The sequence below is a fragment of the Musca vetustissima genome, unplaced genomic scaffold, assembly GCF_032173495.1.
Source record: "Musca vetustissima isolate MV318-11 ecotype Yass unplaced genomic scaffold, APGP_CSIRO_Mvet_v1 utg19120, whole genome shotgun sequence".
NCBI lineage: Eukaryota > Metazoa > Arthropoda > Insecta > Diptera > Muscidae > Musca > Musca vetustissima.
The window spans coordinates 107,357-118,053 of NW_026878948.1; positions in this window are offsets into that span (position 1 = coordinate 107,357).

Here is a 10,697-nt window from a genome sequence, read left to right on the forward strand (position 1 = left end):
TATACAATGAAATTTACACATACAGTACCGAGCCATAAAAAGATATATTAATCTATTAATATGGCCACCCAGCTAGTTAAAGTATGCTGTTTTTTCTCAAGTCTAATGCCAAAATGTTGGCTTTTTCATAATGGAAGTCAATGCACAATAATGGATTTTGACAGCAAACTTAAGAGGCAGCTTATATCCAGCTGGTCTCCCGGGAAGACTTTATTTAAGGCCTTTGGTTTCTATTTGAATTCGATGCGCATTGTTTCCAACCATAAGAAATGTAACTAGATAGAATTTGACAGATGATCGATCAAAAACATATGTTGCATGATGCAATAATAAGGTGATGTATCACAACAACAACCTTTGTTTTTGTCTCGACCATCTGTCAAATTTTTCCATATAATATTTTACACGGTTGGCAACATTGCACATCGAATTCAAGTAGAAATTACGCACTTTGACAGTTAATCATCAAGACATCAGCTGAGCTAAATGAACTACCTATTTATTGTGCCATGATATGTTGTTTTAATACATCACCTTATTATGCATCATGAGATATTTGCACAAATCAAGTTCTATTAATAAGGACATCCAGCTGGTCTCACTGGATCAGAGTTGAACTAAATTGAGAGTAAGTATCTGAGAGCGTAACTGAGAGATAATCATCAATAATGACTGACGAAAAGAGACCAAAAGACAATACGTGTTTAGCAATCACCCATATCGTACTATTTTGTCTCTCAATTTTGCTGTCAAAATCCATTTGTGTTAACTGACGAAGTCGTAATTTTTGATATTAGAACATTAGAAGAAAAAAGTTGTTGACTTTCGCTAGCTGGATTGCCTTATTCATGATGCAATAATAAGGTGATGTATCAAAACAAAAACCTTTGTATTTGTCCCGACCATCTGTCAAATGTTTCCTTATAATATTTCACATGGTTAGCAACTTTGCACATCGACATGAAGTAGAAATTACGCACTTTGACAGTTAATCGAGTCATCAGCTGCTCTAAATGGTCTGCCTATTTATTGTGTCATGGCCTTATTCATGGATCTTGGCACAGATATGCCAACCCGAGCTGTCAAAATGTTTTCAATTTTCACTTAATTTGACAGTATGGGGGATTTTCAAACAGAATTGCCGATAATATTCGCTTCTTACACGACCTGTTTAATGGATCTTGGATGATTTTTCAATAGTAAGGAATCCACAAAAGCACTATGCTTTTAAAATCCACATGAAGAAAAGGAGGGAGATCATAAGTAATAAATCATTTCCTAAATAAATTACGAATTATAGGCTCTATGTCAGACCCGGGGAAAGTACCAAGCCCCATCAGAATATTGATGGATTTGGAAGAAGAGGCAATGAATAAAACTGTAAAATACTGCTTCGCCAAAATGTAAAATGTTACTACATAAGCCTTTTAGTGAAGCAGAACTAAGATTCGCGATCACTTGAAGAAGTATGACAAAATCAAAATTCCTGTCTGACAACCTGACACCACGTTTGTTGAAATTTACAATGTTTTTAATAGAATGGAAGGAACAAATGCTAAAAAGATTTTTTTCGTTTGGGGAAGAGTATGCAGTATTTAAAAATAATCAAGCCAATCTCATATATAATTGAAACAAAAGAAGTTCTGAAATGAAAGATAGACAAAGCTCTTGTTGGGGTATTTTTTTTTTTCTATGAAAATTTATTAAAAAATAAACAAAAAATAATAATAGTTGGGGTTTTGAATTTATTTTTTCTTTTTTTTTCATTTTAACAAATAGTTCAGCATGATAAAGGTTCATGTTTACATGTTTATTTTAAATTAACAAAAAAGTGTTGCTTAAATTTTATTTAAATTTTTATGGGGGTTTGTTAATTTTTTTCATTAGAAATTATTTTTTATTTTGTACGTATCTTGTTGTTTTTGGGTTTATATATTATATATTTCTGTAGTTGTTTTTTTTTCAGTTTTTTTTATGTAAGAATATGTTTTAACAAAAAAATATATATAATTACTTAAAAATAATAAAAAAATAAACGATAAAAGCAAACAAAAAAGAAATAATATATATAGAATTATATTTAATTAAAAACTAATTTTTACAACATATAAACAATTATTATTATAGATAAAAATTATGATATAGACAGGAAAAAAATGATTGATTAATTAATAATAAAGAAATAATAATAAACATTTACAAAAGTAGTGTTGTTGTGGTTGGGAAGAATAGTGTTAAATTCTTAAAACAAATAAAAAATAATAGTTTTGCTATATTTATATCTTTTAATATATAATTTTGTTTTTTTTTTCTTATATTAAAGGGGGGAGAGAAATTAAAAAAAAAATAAAACTATTTTTATTGAAATTGTTGTTCAGTTTGTTTTTTTCTTAACGGGGGATGGTGGGTATTTTTTGTGTTAGATATTTTTTTTTCGTTTGTTTGTAAGCAAAATGGCGACAATTTTGTTTTTCGTGTATGTTCTTGTTGTTCTTGTTTTTATTGTTTTACAAAGAAATTATTTTTAAGCCTTACAAAAAGAAAGAGTTTTGTTTGTTTGTTTTTTTCTAAACACATTAATTTTGTTTTAATTTTTTTATATATATTTTTTTTGTTGTGGGATTTTTTTGTGTGTTTAAATTTTACATTTAATGCCTAAATTTATATATAATTTTATTTGTTTTTGTGTTATACGTATATATATTTTTGTTTTGTTTTGTGGTAAGTTTGTTTTTAAGTAGATTTCCCATTAAATTAATAATATTTGTTTTTGTTTTTTTATAATTATTAATTTTACGCCATTATCTTCTTGTTGTTGTTGCTTTTTAACCAATTGAGGTCAATTTTTATTATTATGTTTACTAAAAGGTTTAGAGCCTAAACATTTAAATTACTTTAAGATTTTAACTATTTTTTTTATTTTGTTTAATATTTTTGTTATTTTGAATAAAAAAAAAATGGTATAAACTTTATTTTGAACCTTTTCAAATTGGTGATCTTATAAAGTTTATAAAAATTAGAGCCAAAAATAATTTTTCTGAGAGAAAAAGATACATTGAAAAAATTATTGTGGGTTTATGTACAAAAAATTGTATTTTGTTAAACCAATTTATTTTGAAATATATTTTTTATGTCAAAATACTGGTTAAAGGCCATAAAAAATATTTTTCCTAATACTCAATGGATTAAATACAATTTTTTTCACACACAAACCCATAACAATTTTTATCAATTGGTTTGTGAATTTTAAATGTTTTGTCCTTAAAATTTTGCTATGGTTTTTGTTTGTTGCTGTAAACTTTCAACCTTCAGTTAAAGAAAATAGAAAAAAATATATATTTTTGTTTTGTAAAAATTAAAACTTATTAAATTTTTTGCATATAGCGTTAGTATACTTGTATTTTTTTTGTTTTTTATTATATATTATATAAATCATTAAATATTGTTTTTTACAAAAATGTTTGTTTTTTTCAATTTATGCTTAAATAATTTCTTTGTATTTGCCTTTAATGGTGTGAGAGATGTTTTTTTACCATTCAAAAAAGGTCTTATTTTTTGTTTTTATATTTTTTTTTAGAAAAAAGGGCCGGTCTAAGTTCTTCTTCTTTTTGTTTTGTTTTTTTTCCGAAATTAAAAATTTTGCCAAAAATATTTACAAAAACCTATCTAAATAAAACGCCTTTCTGTGTCTTGCCTAAACTGTGTATGATTTTTTGTTTTCTTTTCTTTTTTTCTTTTATGATTTAGCCGAAATTATGTTAATTTTTTTTGTTTTTTGTTTTTGCATTAACTTATTTGTATTTTGTTGTTGTTTATACAATAAAATGTGTTTGTTTTTTAATAAATGTATGTTTTTGTTTTTTATGCCTAAAAATATGTTGTAATTTTGTTTAGTATTTACTTTTAGCCAAAATGTTGTTGTTTTTTCCATAATTTTGTATAAAAAAATGTCCAAAGTTTTACTTTTCTTAAAATTTTCTCCTTAGCGATTTGTTTTACATTAGATCTTTGTAAATATTGTTGTTAATGTCAAGCCTAAAAGTTTTGGGTTTTTTTGTTTGAGGGGGGGAGGGGGATTTCTTTTTAAATTCAAAATTTGCATTTTCTCTTCTTTTCTTTTTCTGAAAAAAAAATTGCCAAAATAATTTTTTTTTTTTTGGAGGAGAAAGTCACCACTTTACTTGTAATGTTATAAAAAAATTATTATTTTTCTTCTTAGGGGATTTTTTATTTTTAGGTTATGTTTCCATTTTTTTGAAAACTAAAAATATTAATCAGTTAAATTAAAAAAAAAAAAACATAATTATAGTTAAAAACAAAAATATAATTGTTACACTTATTAATTTAAAAAAAGAATTGTTGCTTGGATTTCTTTTTTTGTTTTTAATTATTAATTAATTAAATTAATTTTTTATTGTTGTTTTAGTCTCAACTATTGCATTGAATTTCATTTGTTTTTCTTTTCTGAGGTAGTTTAGTTACTATTGCAGTTTCATTTTAAAAAGAATTTCTTCTTGTTTTTTCGTATTTTGTGTCTTTTGGTTACTTTTTTGTTGTATTGAATTATTACTATTGTTATATTACTATTTGTTGTGGTTGTCTGTGTATTATTGCTATTGTTGTTGATATTACATTCGTTAATATTCATTGTTTTTGATTTTTGTTGTTGTTGTTATTGTAAATGGTATGGGGTGGGAGGGGTGAAGAAGGGTTTTTATTGGATGCAGAAGAAATTATAAATAAATTAATGATATTTCATTTAAAAAACAAATTACAATAAATTAGAACTAACCAGAACTGACTTTATTTCGGGGTTGTGTGTGTGTGGATGGGGGTAAGGTTGAGATAAAATAATTGTAATGGGAAGACCGGATGAAATAAGACCCAAATACACAAAAACAAAATTAGTAAGGTAGAAGGTATCAGAATCATACAAAACGATTTTATGATAAGTGGGCGAAAATCGCACGAACCAATTTTCGGATGGAACAGCTCAAAGGATTCAAGTTTAAGGGCCATAATAAATTTGTCTACCCAGCTTCAAAGGTTGTTTATAGAATTTGTGTATTTGACTGAAGTATTTTTTTTTTTTTATTTTATATAATAACATTTTTTTTTATTTTTACTATTTTGATTGATTCTGGGTTGGAAATAATAATTATAGTTCTGTTTTGATAGCCTCTTTAAATTACAATATTTTATGTTTTTTGTCAGCTTGGTTAGTTTCTAATTTTTATTGTTCTCTTTTGTTTTTATTTTGCAACTAAAATCTATATATAATAAAAACTATTTAAAAATAATTCAAAAAAATTATAAGCTAATAACATTTCTGAGGTATATGAGTTCCTGTGCGTATATGTTTTCATTAAAAATTAGTAAAAAAACATAATAAACATATTTTTGATTTGTTTTAAACAAAAAGACATATAACTAAACTTAAATTAATAAACAAAAAATTAAAAAAATAATAATAAAACAAAACAGGTGGATAGAATGTTTAAAAAAATTCGCCATGTCTTTTTAGATATTTTCAAATCAAAAAAATTATTTTTTTTTCCAAATATACAATTATAACTGTACACAAAAAACAAAACAATATCACAATATTATCTTAAAAATAATAAAAAATTCAGACTCCAGTAACAATATTGCAATACGTTTTTTGTTTTTGTACAACAGTTATAAATATAAATAAAAAAACATTAATTGTTTTTATTAAGAAAAATGTAACTAAAAAACATAGCGGTTTTTTGAAAACATCAATAATATTTGAAATATTATTGTTTTTATATCCAAGGAGGTAATTTAACGGTTATTTGTTTTTTTTCTTCATAATGAATACAATAAAATATTGCCTTTAGTTGTTTCTTTTTTAACAAATTCGAGAGAACTGAAAACTAATGAAAAATATTGACAGGGTTTTTTTGGGAGGGGGAGTGGATTATTGCTTGATTTGCTAGTAGTGTGATGTGGGCAATGGATGATTTGTTATTTTGCTGTAGCCTTTTTTATGTATTCATATTTTAAAAACATAAAACATTATAATTTTAAAATTAAAATAAATGGTTTACAATTATGATTATTAAATTATATTTTTTTAATAATATATATATATTTAAAAAATAATAAAATAAGCAAAATAATCAATAGAAAAATATTTATTTTTTTTTCTTTAGTTTTTTTTAGAAAAAAAATCAAAAATAAATATTTTTTAATTGATATAATGCCGATCACAGAACAAATGGTTGATAGTTTATTTTGTTTTAGTTTAGTTATTTTTTGTTTCCTTATTTTTTAATTCAAAATGCAATGTGATAAATTAAAATTTACGCAAACTTTGGAGAATGACTTGAAAACTCTGAAATGGAGTTTGCTTCGATATTTGAGACAGTCATTCAAATAAGATTTTTAGATTGAACTATTGTTGTATATTGAAACTATGGACGCCATGTAATGGCAACAAATTGCAGAAGTTATTGAAAATCAGAATATTTCAAAAATCATTTTATTATTTATTTTCCAATAAAAAGATATTAAAATTGTTTAATAAGTTCTTATAGGAAATACCATGGATTTGAATAAATTTTCTGATTTTCAATTCCACACAATTTGGCATTACATGCTGTGGTTGTATGTGTTTGCAGAGCATTAAAATTCTCATTATGGAAGTAATGAAATTATTAACTATTTTGGCTATTTTTTGTTTTTGTATAAAAATGATTTATGTTTTTTTTTGTTTATATAATATTTTTGTTGTTTTGTTTTAATATTTCGTATATATCAGAGTTTTGAAAGGCTTCTTTAAGGTTCACAGAAACATAACATATATGTATATTGGTTTGTTGATTGGATTAATAATAATTGTTTTTCTTTTTTTATGCAATAAGAATTATAATATTATATAAAATATTTATAATGCTATAAGTTATATATTGTTGTTGTTTTTTATTATTATTTAAATTATAAACTACTACATATGTTGTTTATGTTATTATTTATAATATAATTAATATAATTCCATTTTTTTGTTTTCTTTGTTTGAAAAAAAAAACTGGAAATTAAAATTAAAAGCGCAACTTTATTTTTTACATATTTCTGTTTTTAAAATAAAATATTGCTTTGAAAAAAAAATATTTTTTTTTGTATGAAAAAAGAAAAGAAATTTATTACCAAAATTAATTTTATTTAAAAAAAATCATTTTATTTTTTTATTTTGTGGTAGTTAAGCCAAAAATGCAATTTTGAATTTTGTTAAAAATTTGGTTGGTTGTTAAGTGGAAACGTGGCAAAGAAAAATTTTTTTTCAAGATTTTATGTTCCACGTTACTCTAACATCATCATTTCGTTTTCTAGATGGTTTTGGTTTTTCTGTTTTGAAAAACGTTTTTCAAAGGGTGTGCCAAAAGGAATTTAGATTTGTTTTTATTAAATTTTCTGTTAATTAAAAAAAAAACAAATGATTAAATAAAATTTTATTAATTAAATTTCAATTTATTTAACAAGTTTTGTACGAACGTTTTTGAATTGCCTTGTTTGATGGTAGTTTTTTTATGTGGTTATGTAGTAGTTTCATTTTTTGTTTTATTTTTATTTCATCTTCTTCTTGTTGTTTGTTGCTGGTTGTTCTTTTTTATTGTTTGTTAACTTGTGTCTGTATGTATGTGTGTTTGTATTATTATTTACTTCTTCATTATTTTTCTTATTATTTTTATTCATTTCTTAATATTTGATTTAATAAAAAAATTTAACTACATTTTTAAATATTTTTATTTATTTATATTAATTATAGGCACCCAATTTACCGATTTCTTATTTTTTGTTTATTTTGTTGTTGTTTACAATTAGTGTTCTTGTTGCTGTGGTTGGTGGTTCTTCTTTTTGTTGTTGTTGTTGTTTGTAATTGAAATTAAAGAAAAATTATTTTTTTCTGAATTTTGTAATTTTTTAACTATTTCCTTTTGTATTTTTGTTTTGGAATTTTGAATGCCGAAAAGGGTATTTTGAGTTTTGTTGTTGTTGTTCTTATTTTTTGTTAAAGAAAACAGAGACAGAGATCTCAGATGATTTGACATTATGGAAATCAAATATTGCCTTTACCATGTAATGACCATGGAGGTCATTGAGAAATCCTTTGAGATCGGCAATAAAGACGACCTTAAAGTCATCTTCATAGCCCACCCTCATCAAGGCGTCCTATACGATACTCTAGATTACCGACCGCTTTGGTCCATTTGGCTATTTTACCAATACTGGAATTTTCTAGAGAACAAATGTATGTCATGCGACATGGATTCTATTCAATAATGGCTACTGAATGAACTACGAAGGCTAGTATTCTTTCAAGACCAGATTGTAATGATTTGATTTCTTGAATACCAGGCCTCTTATCTCTGCTTCTCTAAAACAATCGAACATAATTTGAACTACAAAATTATAATTTTTTTATTTTACGGTAAAATTTTATGTAGCCAAAAGAGAGTGTGGTTTTTTTCATGAAGGTTGAATGTTGTTGTAGTTGTTGCTGTTGTATATAAAGCTTGACTTAAACAAAACTGTCCGACAAAAGCAAAACAATTTAACAGACTACAGTTTTGAAAGAAAATGAAATTACGATTTGTGTTTTCAAGGAAGCTACAGAGTTACAGAAAGTTCCAATGCAATAGGGGTAGGGGCTAAATAAACATTATTTGGGAACATTTAAGGAACTTTCAAATAACTCTGTTTGTTTTTGGTTGTTTGTTGTTGTTGGTTTATATTTTGTTTAATCGTATTATTTTATTGCAGGTACTTGTGGTTACTATTTCCATGTTTGTTTGTTTGCTTTGTATCCATACTATTATTATTTACTATTGTTGTTGTTTTTATGTTTAATGTATAATGACACTTGTGGTATGTATGTGATAGAAAAAAAATGAAAACTTAAATTAATAAGAAAAAAAGAATACTTTTGAGGATTTATAATTAAAAAAGGGGTCTATTAAACATTCAAGATTATATTTTTGAAAGCCTTTTGTTTGATGGTTGTACTATGGGAAAATTACATTAATCTGAATAACACACGAAGTGAAATGTTATCAAACGTTGACAAAAGTCTGCATGAGTTTAAAACTATACTTCTTGAAAATTGTACCATTTACATGGTCACCGTAGTTTGTAAGGAATTCCTATTAACTTCAAAATTACTCTTGTATTCGTTTGCTATTTCTAAGATTTTATTAAACTTTTTAAATACCTCTCAAAGAAATTCAATTCAATCTTTTCTAGATGTCCGTTATTGACCTATAAGACCTATAGAATATTCCAACAAAAGTCTCTTGCAAATCCTTCAATGATAGTTTTCATATGACAATATAATTCAAAAATTAAAACATACTTTTAGGCAACATTAAAGTCAATCTTAACTTGTGACTTTTCTATAAAAATTTGCTTTTAAAATTTAATAACATTTCATTTCACAAGGTATTATCTATCTGTGTGTGAGGGGGGGTGAGGATTTGGAAAATGTAGAGATTTGAAATAATGAGGGGATATTTCAAAAACTAGTAATATAAACTATTATAGTAAGTATTTAAAAATAGTTAATTGTTTTGTATAATTCTTTGTTGGCTATTGCAAAACAAAATGGTTCTTAGACTTGTAGAATTATTGTTTGGTATTTTTGATTATTTCAGTTGCATTTGTAGTTGTTTGTTGTATTATAAGGTACTTTTGTAATATTGCATTTTAAATATTGCTATTGTAGTTGTTGTTTTATGGCTGGTTTTGTTGTGAGTAGTTGTTTTTAAATTAATAAAATCATAAGATATATAACTAAAAAAGAAAATTTCTTTTTTTATCAATCCAAAAACGTTCAAACTTTGTTGTTGTAATTATTAGTTTTTTGTTACATTACTTCATTTTCCATCTGTTTTTGTGAATTTTAACTATTTGTTTTGTTTTAAATTTAAGGCTTTTGTTTGTTTCTCTTTTTTATTATATCAATTTCTCAATAACTTTCAATATGTAAATTCATGTTATTTTCTTTGTTAGGTTTCTTAATTTGCTTTTCTTTTTTTGGTTTTGATTTAGTTTTTTTTCTTTTTCATTCAATTAACTTAAGATCATCATTAACAAAAAGAAATGTTTAAAATTAATGTTGTTATTAGCACCCTGAAAACGATTTTTCAGTCGGATTCTTATTATGTTGAATTTGCTTGATAGATTGATTGATTTGATAATTCATTCATTTAGGTTTTTTTTTGTTTTGTTTCATATTTTTTGCTATAAAAAATTTGCATTTTAACGATTTTTTGCTTTGTTAACAACGAGTAAAATCGTACTATTTGTTTTTTCTTGTTTTTAACAACAATGAACACGGAAAAATCATAATAATACAAAACGAAAATCTAAACTGAAAACTTTCTTGGCAAACTAAACATTTGCAAACAAAATAAAAAATTACAATTATTCACATAGCTCGCTCTGTACATAATGAAGGAAAAACAAAATTAAATTACAGCTTTTAGGCTTTTATGTTTCATTTTTAGGTTAGAACATAAATTTTAGAGTTTTGGCGTTTTGTATTTTCTCTTTTTTGTCTACCAAAAAAAAAAAACTTGTTAATAATTTTTGGCTAATTTGTGTTTTGTTCCACCCGGCAACAGCAGTTGCAACAGTAGTTTTGTAATATTTAGGCGTTGTTGTTGTTCTTTTCGCTC